This window comes from Saccostrea echinata, unplaced genomic scaffold, assembly GCF_033153115.1.
Source record: "Saccostrea echinata isolate AGI-Se365-2 ecotype Australia unplaced genomic scaffold, CSIRO_AGI_Sech_v1 ptg000009l, whole genome shotgun sequence".
Lineage (NCBI taxonomy): Eukaryota > Metazoa > Mollusca > Bivalvia > Ostreida > Ostreidae > Saccostrea > Saccostrea echinata.
This window is the reverse complement of record NW_026889758.1, coordinates 43,859,414-43,869,890: the sequence shown is the minus strand read 5'-3', so window position 1 is coordinate 43,869,890 and position 10,477 is coordinate 43,859,414. Positions and strand designations below refer to the sequence as shown.

Genomic DNA, 10,477 nt, shown 5'->3' with positions numbered 1-10,477 from the left:
ATCATCCATGCTAATTTGGTTAAAATATGGCTAAAATTCACTCATGTGGAAAATCTAGGTCGAATCCAGCATCTGAAGCAATTGTGGTAGTGTCCATCCCTAGATGCATCATCGCTGCAAGTTTGGTCAAGGTAGGGCTTATAGTTACTTGGGAATGGACCTGCTCCAAAAACTTTAACCTGGTCACTCATCTGGAAAATCTAGGTCAAATCCAGCATCTGAAGCAAGTGTGGTAGTGTCCATCCCTAGATGCATCATCCATGCAAGTTTGGTTCAGGTAGGGCTAATAGTTACTTGGGTATGGGCCTGTTCCAAAAACATTAACCTGGTCACTCATCTGGAAAATCTAGGTAAGATCCAGCATCCAAAGCAAGTGTGGTAGTGTCCATCCCTAGATGCATCATCCATACATGTTTGGTCAAGGTAGGGTTCATAGTTACTTGGGAATGGACCTGCTCCAAAAACTTTAACCTGGTCACTCAACTGGAAAATCTAGGTCAGATCCAGCATCCGAAGCAAGTGTGGTAGAGTACATCTCTAGATGCATTTGGTCCAGGTAGGGCTTATAGTTACTTGGGAATGGACTTGCTCCTAAAACTTTAACCAGGATGCTGACGCTAACGCCGACGCCGGGGGTATAGCATAAGCTCATCTCGACTTTGTCGAGGTGAGCTAAAAAGTGCAGAAAACCCTTAAAAATTAAAATGGCCATAATTCCCTCAAAAATCTTTGAAGTGGAATGAAATCAAAACTTGATCTGTAATTGATCAAGATACACTCACATACCAAAAATCAGCTCAATATCTGCAAGCCTTTAGAAAAAAAGTGTGGAAAACCAAGTGGGACAGACTGACAGACAGATGAGGGACTGACAGACAGCTAGACAGACATATGGAAGGACAGACGAGGAGGAAACCTATAGCCCCCTTCGGTTTCACTGGTAGGGGACTAATAAAGAGAATCGTGAATTCCATTGTAACTAAAACACAGGCATGTGTATGTAGTACAATTTCTTTGAGGACAAGAATTATTCAAGAATCAGTAATTTGAAACTGAGCTCAACACTTATTTAAGAAAAGTGAGGTCAAGGCCCAAGGGAAAGTAAAATAAAAAAGTTGATGCAGTTGAAAAGCTCTAATCAATATGTATCAGGAAATAAAATTTGATAAAAATATTTTGAACAGTTTCTTTGAAACTGAACTAAATACAAAGTTTGACTAACAGACGGACGGAAGGAAGGACGGACATAAAAACACTTTATGCCTGACCATATTGATAGCATTGGCATAAAAATATGAAAACAATTTTTAAACATAGAAAAACAGAGATTACAGAGCTCACCTCAACTAATGTTGTCTTTAAGTAAAGAAAAGTCCCACACTAAACTAATAATTTAGTAGTGCGCATCACTAGATGCAAAATTTATGCAATTTAGGTGCAGGTAGGGCGTGCAGTTACTTGGGAATGGACTTGACTAAAAGCTTAAAATTAGTCACTCATCCAGTTAAATCCAGCATCTGAAACAAGTATGAGAGTGTTTGTTTGGTCTAGGTTGAAGCAAGACTGGCATGAACTTTAAACTGGTCACTCATCTGGAAAATGTAGGTCAAATCCTGCATCTAAGCAACTCTGGTAGTTTGTAATCCATGCAAGTTAAGTTCAGATAGGCCTTATAGTTTCTTGGTCATTGACTTGTTTCAAAAACTTTTACCTGGTCACTCTGATCTGGAAATTGTTGGTCAAATCCTCATCTAAAGCAACTCTGGTGGTGTGCATCAATAAATGTATCTTCAATGCAAAGTTGGTTAGTATAGGGCAAAGGATCACTTTAGAATGAATTAATCCGCTCCAAAAATCCATTTGCTTCATAACCAAAGCCAGAATCAGCATCCAAAGCAAGTCCAACAGTGTGCATCGATCCTTAGATGTATCATACATGCAAGTTTGGTCCAGGTAGGGTAAATAGTTACCTTCGAATGAAACTGCTCCAAAAACTTTAATCGTGTTACTTAACCACAGTAGTGTGCAATCTTAGATGTATCATCCATGCAAGTATGAGATTATGATCCTTTTTGCCCTCTTTAGTGTATGTATTCTATTTTATAAGCAAATAATTTCAATCTTTGTGAGATTTTTGTAAATTGTAGAGATTTTACATAAAGTATACTATGTTAAATGAAATATCAAAGAAAATTTTGATATAATTGAAGTTTAATTTTTTACCTTCATGTTTGTTGCACTATAGGCATTTTGCTTGTCATGTTTGCCCATCTTCTTTTGCATACATTCAGTAATGTCAGTATCCATATTATATCAAAACTTCTCCTCTGCTTTTAAGGGCTTGGAACCTTCTGCTTGAAAAAACATGCAAATATGTTAATTCAAGCAGGCAGCATTAAAAGTTTTGTGCCTTTTTGTTTTGCTCTTTTATATATATTTTTTTCTTTCAAATCTGTTTTTCTTTGTTTTTTTCTTTCTTTCTTTCTTTTTTTGTTTGTTTTTTGTTTGTTTGTTTGTTTGTTTCTTTTCTTCTTTTTTTGTTACTATGTTTTTTCTTTCTTTTCTTTTCTTTTTTTTTTTTTTTTTTTTGTCTTTTCTTGTTTTTTTTTTTTCCTGGCTTTTTTTTGTTTGTTTGTTTTGTTTTCTTTTTTTGCACAATGAAATCAGACATTAAATTCACAAACATTCACAAATCACTATTTTACATAAACAAATCATTGACAGGTACAATTTGACATTCAAAAATCACAATTTGACATTCAAAAATCACAATTTGACATTCAAAAATCACAATTTAACATGTTCAAATCCCATTACTTTACATTATTAAATACAAATCATAATTTCACATCAAAATTTATATTCAATTACTTTTTTAGTCAGTATATAATGCATTCAATTTCACAATAAGCTAATAATCGGGATTGACTATACAAATTATTACTGGTACAGTAGCTGACAGAATTTGTACATTCCAGGAATACTAATTTAATATTTAACAATCATTATATCTGCAACATATATGATTTTTTGATTTTAGATAAAATGAAAACAGATTATTAAAGACAAAGCAGCCTACAACTAGTTGCGTTTTCAACCCCTCCTCCCCAGGCCAGCCTGGCAACCGTAGCGGCCAAGGATCCACGAAGTTCCAACCAGTAATGCCCCAGGGTATCGACAAGGTCTACTTAACAACTAGCTTTCAACTACTTCATCTAAACATTTTATAATATAAAATATAACAAACTAAGTAAAATAACATTAGAGCAAAACAATAGATAATAAAAGATATTTACATTGGCACAGAGAAAAAGAATGGGGTCAGTGTGGGAGGAAACCGGAGCCCCCGGAGAAAACCCACGTGTCTGAGTGGGTGACCCCATACCCTCTTACAACTCAGACACCCATATCCAAAACAAATGTTTCAAAAAAATTGTTTTGGATTATAACATTGTAAACTGGATGTGCTTGTGTATGCAAAATAATCTGGCTTTCTACATGGTCATCTAGCTATCTTTGTCTTTCTCCACATGCGATCACAAGGAAATGCCTCTTCAATACTTTTATTTTCTGTAAATGAATGAGAAAAAAAGGTAATTAACCAATAGGATCAATGAAGTAAAATGAAGAACAGAGTCTTACAGAATGGCATACTTGGGTGATTTATTTCCATACCTGAGGGCTCCTTGTCATTCATAATGTCAAGCACATCCACATGACTTTATCTGAGTCTCCTACTGGGTACTGTCATCAAAGCACACTATAACATGGAAGTTAATACTTCAGCATCTATCTAAGTATAAACAGAAATTAAATAAAAGAATATCTAAGTTAAATATTATATAGCTCTAAGATATCTTTTTGCTGTACTTTTTCAAAAAAAGATGTTGGATCATTGATTATGTCACATACCTGATCAGTGACAGTTCTCTACAGGGATAAGTCTTGCTGTTGGGAAGGTCATCATCCATCAATCTCGTCTTTTCTAGTTGCTTCCACCAATTCTTGTCTGACTGTGGCTGTTCATTTCCACATCTTAGAGGGTCAACATCCATCAGTCTTGTCTTTTCCAGGTTTTTCCACCAATTCCTGTCTGGTGTAGAAGCTCATTTCCACATTTTAGAGGGTCAACATCCATCAGTCTGGGTACAGTCCACTAATACATTTAATTCCTATAGGTGACAATGTTTTCTCACACAGCTTCTCCCCTAATTTTCATTGAAGGATGGGACACCCCTTAGTGAAAGCTCATCAATTTTTCTCTATCTGGTTAAAATCTCAAGGTGCACATGGCATATGACAGATTCGTTTTCCAGCAAAATGCGCATGTTCGCAAAAACATCTGAAAATGAAAGTAAAAGTAAGGTAATTCCCAAAGTCAGGGTATGCATTCATGCACATATCAAACAATTCAATTCTTTTTCTTTCAAAGTTACACAAACATAGGTAATCAAAGATTACGAAGCTCACCTCGACGAAGGCTATCTATAAGTAAGGCAAATCTCACATCATATTTTTTCTAGTTAGTGTTCATCCCAAGATCAATATCCATACAAGTTTGGTTTAAGAAGGACTTATAGATACTTGGAAATAGACCTGCTCAAAAAACTTCTAACCTGTTTACTAATCAAGAAAATTTTGGACAGTTCCAACATCCAAAGCAAGTCAGGAAGTTTTCATCCTTAGATGTACCATCCAAGCTGTTTAATCATAACATGCCATAATATTATATAGCTACTCCAAAAACATTACTCTGGTCACCCATCTGGAAAATGTAGGTCAGATTCAGAATCCAAAACAAGTCTGAAAGTGTCCATCCTAAGATACATCATCCATGCTAATTTGATTAAAATATGGCTAAAATTCACTCATCTGGAAAATCTAGGTTAGATTCAGCATCCGAAGCAAGTGTGGTAAGGTCCATCCCTAGATGCATCATCCATGCAATTTTGGTCCAGGTAGGGCTTATAGTTACTTGGGAATAGACCTGCTCCAAATATAGGTCAGATCCAGCATCCGAAGCAAGTGTGGTAGTGTCCATCCCTAGATGCATCATCCATGCAAGTTTGGTTCAGGTAAGGGCTTATAGTTCCTTGGGAATGGACCTGCTCTAAAACTATAACCTGGTCACTCATCTGGAAAATCTAGGTCAGATCCAGCATCCGAAGCAAGTGTGGTAGTGTCCATCCCTAGATGCATCATCCATGCAAGTTTGGTCCAGGTAGGGCTTGTAGTTACTTGGGAATGGACTTGCTCCTAAAACTTTAACCTGGGACGCCGACGCTAACGCCGACGCCGACGCCAACGCCGGGGGTATAGCATAAGCTCATCTCGACTTCGTCGAGGTGAGCTAAAAATGAAAATGGTTTGAACGTGGGATTTCTTCTTCTTTCATACATATATCAAGCATCTTTAGTTCCAGGTTAGATTGACAAGGACAGTCAGTAAACACTGAATTTCATATTGTACAAATGTAGCATTGAATTGTTTTTTCATGTAGCCCAACCTGCCAAATGGACAGTTAGTGTATCTGGTCATACATGTTCGAATGAAGTGATCAAATTCATGTGTTATGCTTGGTATCTTATTGAACATTAACATCCTAAAAATGAATATTTATCATTTGCGGTGTTGTCACTGCATGTTAATTCTAATGCACGTGGAATGTTTTTACTGTTCATTCTGACTTTGTGAGCAGACTATATTAATTTCATAATACTAATGTAAATAAGTAGCTGGTCATCCTAACATGTTTCCGCAGTAAGTGAAATGATGGCTAAAATTACATTTTGCATGCATCTATGTCACCTTTTAGATTTTGCATATTCTAATTGTAAATTTATTAATACTCGTTTGTTAACGTGATTACAATCAACATATGACGTTGAAGTCGTAGATAACACCATAAACGCAACATTTTGGCAATGTAAAAGCAACTTCGAAATTATTTAGCAAAAAACTAGCGAGAAGACGTATTGATTTTTTTTTATCTCAATTAAGTTTTAAATTTACCTCAACTTGACATTTTGAAATTCCTAATTCGTCTACATCTTTAAAAAGTTATCCAACCTTTTTTAAAGAAACTCTTTTTGCAAAATTAGCTTGAAAAAGTCAATTTTCTATATATTTCAATAGTAAAACGTGAAAAGAGTAGTAAAAACTATACCATGTTTACAGTCACATAACAATAAAACTATGAAGGCAAATTTAATAAAAATTACACTTAATATGCTGTAAATTCTAAGGAACATATTGCATTATATCAAATTTTCAGGATATGTTTTCAGTAAACCCGCGACCTACCTAATTAAAATTCAAAACCTTTTTTCTTTGTAATAGTACTAAGAACATCTATTCCAATGCTATCTTAAAAATGGTACTCATTTGCCACTTAAAATGATTTCTTTTTGATTTTCATAAAAGTAGTACTGGCTTAATGAAAAATTTAGATGCTTTTTGTTGACATTTTTAACAAGAATTAAGCATATACTTTTCTGTCATTTGTGTATCTACATATATCTATTCATGTATGTCAAAAGTAATAACTTGTATTTAAGGTATTTTTCTTTGATCTACCGGGTAAACATCAATACACCAGTGTGCAATTTTTGTTTTCATTATTTTCAAAACATATTCAATGTATGCATTATGTATGTATGACAATTAGGGATGTCAATTTCGTCAATAATTCCTGTTCGAATATTCAATGGAAGTATTCGAATATATTCGAATATTCGATAAAATAAATAAAATATGATTTATTTTAAATGTACATCATCATACCCTCATGGCAGGTTTTGGCACAATATTTGGAAGTAAAATTGGATGTAGAATTTTGTAGTGTACAATTAGGAATTCTACTTTTGGTATTTGTCAATGTTTGAAATAAATAATTGACTTATAATAAGTGTATACAGCTGAAATATAATTGTAACAAATGATATCTTAATACAAGCTCAAACTGAGGAACCTGCCGTCTATCCAGGGACATGATTGTCATTTACTCTTCAGATTTAAATACATTCAATTAATGTCAATTATTTGCTAATGAGAGATATAATCTTTAATACACTGTTTTGAAAATATAAATAAAACTTCCATAGACAATTTTGTTAGGTTATTAATTTCCCGGTAATGATTTTAATATTTCGGAATATATTCAACCCAAGAAAACCAAGTAATTGATGCAGTATTCTGAAATTGAGTTCTTTACAATATTACAGGCTGCTTTTATCAAAGATGTAACTTAATGTTTAATTAAATTTGTTTTCATAAGTAAACTGTTCACGTCTATTAGACATTTAAAGAAGGGTTTCAATTCATTGTCCTCGATTGTAGAACCGATCATATTAAACTGTTGAAGGAACTACTTTTTGTACTATACATAAATAACTCTTGTTTATTTCGTGTTTACCCTACTCAAAAGGAAATAATTTAGATCTATAAGATAAGAAAGTATTGAAAGAAATCAAGGGATCAAAATTGATCGCCAGTTAATAAAACGGGGATAATTCAAACAGTTTTAACAAAAATTCATTATCTCGTTCTTGTGAAATCTGAAAACATCGAATATTCGAATCTTAAATTCATATTCGAATATTAACTCATCGAATGAATATTTGAATGTTCGAATATTCGTTGACATCCCTAATGACAATGTAAGTCAAAGAGTTTAGACAGTATTTGATGTGACTATTAATCTAATAATATCTTCAATATTCAATGTGAGCATGAAACATTGTCTTTGGTATATAATCTTTCAATTTCAGCCATATAAAATGGAAAAGAAGTTGTACAGTTTTTCCAGTGACCAAGTAAATATTATGCACTATAATGACAAAAACCACATGTAGCTGTTTAAAAGTAAACACATAGTAGACCGTTGTGCTTTGCAACGTAACACATTCAGTTGATTGGAGAATGGGTTTGATGAAAATATTGTCATGTGATGAAAAATACCTTCCATTAAAGGTAGTGTACTCGACCTGATTATAAGCTTCAAAGAAATTATATGTTCCTGAACCCTCTGGCATTCCCACTGTGGGGATCCCACATGAAATAATATGAAAAATTGTTTCCTCACATGTCTGACAGAAGCTACACAATTTATGCCCTGTTCACACAGGTGGTTTAATTCCAATAAAATGCAAGTTACTGTGAATTCAACTTGAACCACATTCACTTGGAAAATTTAATGTGAATTTGTTTAATTCAAATTAACTGCCTATCAAATTATTTTGCATTAGCTCCATGTGAATGCTAAGCAAAGCTAATTCGAATTAAATTCTGATGCTGTGTTCAGTAAAACTCATTTAGTACGTATACGGATGTAGCAGATTCACGGATATAGCAAAGTTTTTTGGAATCCCCAGCGAAATTCTTAACAAATCCTAGGAAAATATTACGGTTAGCTAAGATATGTTAATTTATTCTAAATTTTAGCCATTGTAATTTGGAACTTTTTATTAATAAGATACTAGTAATCTTGGATCATGATTATGTCACATACCTGATCAGTGTCAGTTATCTGCTGTGAAATGTCTTGAAGGGGGGGGTTAACATCCATCAGGCTTGTCCTCCTCCATTTGTTTCCACCAAGTCCTGTTGGCCGCAGCTGCTGTTTCCACATCTTGGAAAGTCAACGTCCATCAGGCACGTCTCCTCCAGTTGTTTCCACCAAGTCCTGTTGGCCGCAGCTGCTGTTTCCACATCTTGGAAAGTTTACGTCCATCAGGCATGTCTCCTCCAGTTGTTTCCACCAAGTCCTGTTGGCTGCAGCTGCTGTTTCCACATCTTGGAAAGTCAACGTCTATCAGGCATGTCTCCTCCAGTTGTTTCCATCAAGTCCTGCTGGCTGCAGCTGCTGTTTCCACATCTTGGAAGATCAACATCCACCAGCCTTGCACCTCCAGTTGTTTTCAACAAGTTCTGTTAAGTGCAGCTGCTGTTTCCACACCTTGGAGATTGATTGTCCATCAGATATGAATATTCCATTTCCACCATGTCCTGTTGTCTTTTTCAGTCAAAACTGAAATGTAGATATCACTGCAAAATACAACAAAGAACATTAGAAACATGCTTAATACTGATACCATTAACAAATAACTAATACTGACATACCAATAACAAATACCTAATACTTACATTCCAATAACAAATACCTTAATTATACTGACATAACAATAACAAATAACTAAAACTCATAACAGATAACTAAAACTCATAACAATAACAAATAGCTTAAACTCATAACAATTAAAACACAATAACAAATACCTAATACTGATATACCAATAACAAATAACTAGCACTAGTAACAAAAACAAATAACAAATAACTAATGTCTAACAAAAAAAAACATAATTTAACATAATCATAACAACACACCAATAACAAATACCTAATACTGATATACCAATAACAAATAACTAGCACTCATAATAATAACAAATAACTAAAACTCATAACAATAACAAATAACATAATCATAACAACAACAAAAAGATTGTACTAATAACAATTATAACAAAATACTTAACTAACCAAATCAACATAACAAAGTACAAACAAAACTTGAATTAACAAATGTCTAGCAAAAAAAAATGTAATGTAACAAATAAATAATATAATGAACAAAACTAACAAAATAAACATTAGATAAATAATATTATCTAAAAATAAACAAATAACTTACAACTAACAACAGTAACAAAGCAAGAACTTATAACAACTAAGATAACATAAACAACTTAACATTAACATAATAAAAACAAAACAACATAACAAAAACATCCATTCCAGCGTTGTTGGGATGCTGTTCCAATCCAATGTGCCCAGCCGCCTCCAAGTCCTTATTCCACCATCTCCAACGATGAGGTCCCGGCAAAGAGAAAACAGAGAAGATTAGACAAATCAAAAACAACACAACACAACAAAAAACTATTACTGTACAAAGATGTGCTGAGAGTGGGAGAGGGAAGGGAAATGTTAGTACTTAGTAGGGGTGCCAAAATGATAATGAAACGATCTTACCTCTGCTATTTCTTAATGACTAAGAAATACCTCCATTCCAGCGTTGTTGGGATGCTGTTCCGATCCAATGTGCCCAGCCGCCTCCAAGCCCTTATTCCACCATCTCCAACGATGAGGTCCCAGCAAAGAGAAAACAGAGAAGATTAGACAAATCAAAAACAACACAACAAAAAACTATTACTGTACAAAAGATGTGCTGAGAGTGGGAGAGGGAAGGGAAATGTTAGTACCGGTACTTAGTAGGGGGTGCCAAAATAACAATGAAACGATCTTACCTCTGCTATTTCTTAATGACTAAGAAATACCTCCATTCCAGCGTTGTTGGGATGCTGTTCCAATCCAATGTGCCCAGCCGCCTCCAAGTCCTTTTTCCACCATCTCCAACGATGAGGTCCCGGCAAAGAGAAAACAGAGAAGATTAGACAAATCAAAAACAACACAACAA

General features: G+C 34.3%; 1 long non-coding RNA gene across 1 annotated transcript; it reads right to left on the bottom strand.

The window, feature by feature from the left end:
* Window positions 1–2,597: 2,597 nt before the first annotated feature.
* Window positions 2,598–9,039, bottom strand: LOC133183775 (uncharacterized). Its single transcript, XR_009720723.1, has 4 exons — window positions 8,510–9,039; window positions 3,913–4,342; window positions 3,676–3,793; window positions 2,598–3,570 (listed from the first exon to the last, which is right to left on the bottom strand). It is a non-coding gene; the product is annotated as an uncharacterized LOC133183775 (long non-coding RNA).
* Between the last annotated feature and the right edge of the window lie 1,438 nt (window positions 9,040–10,477).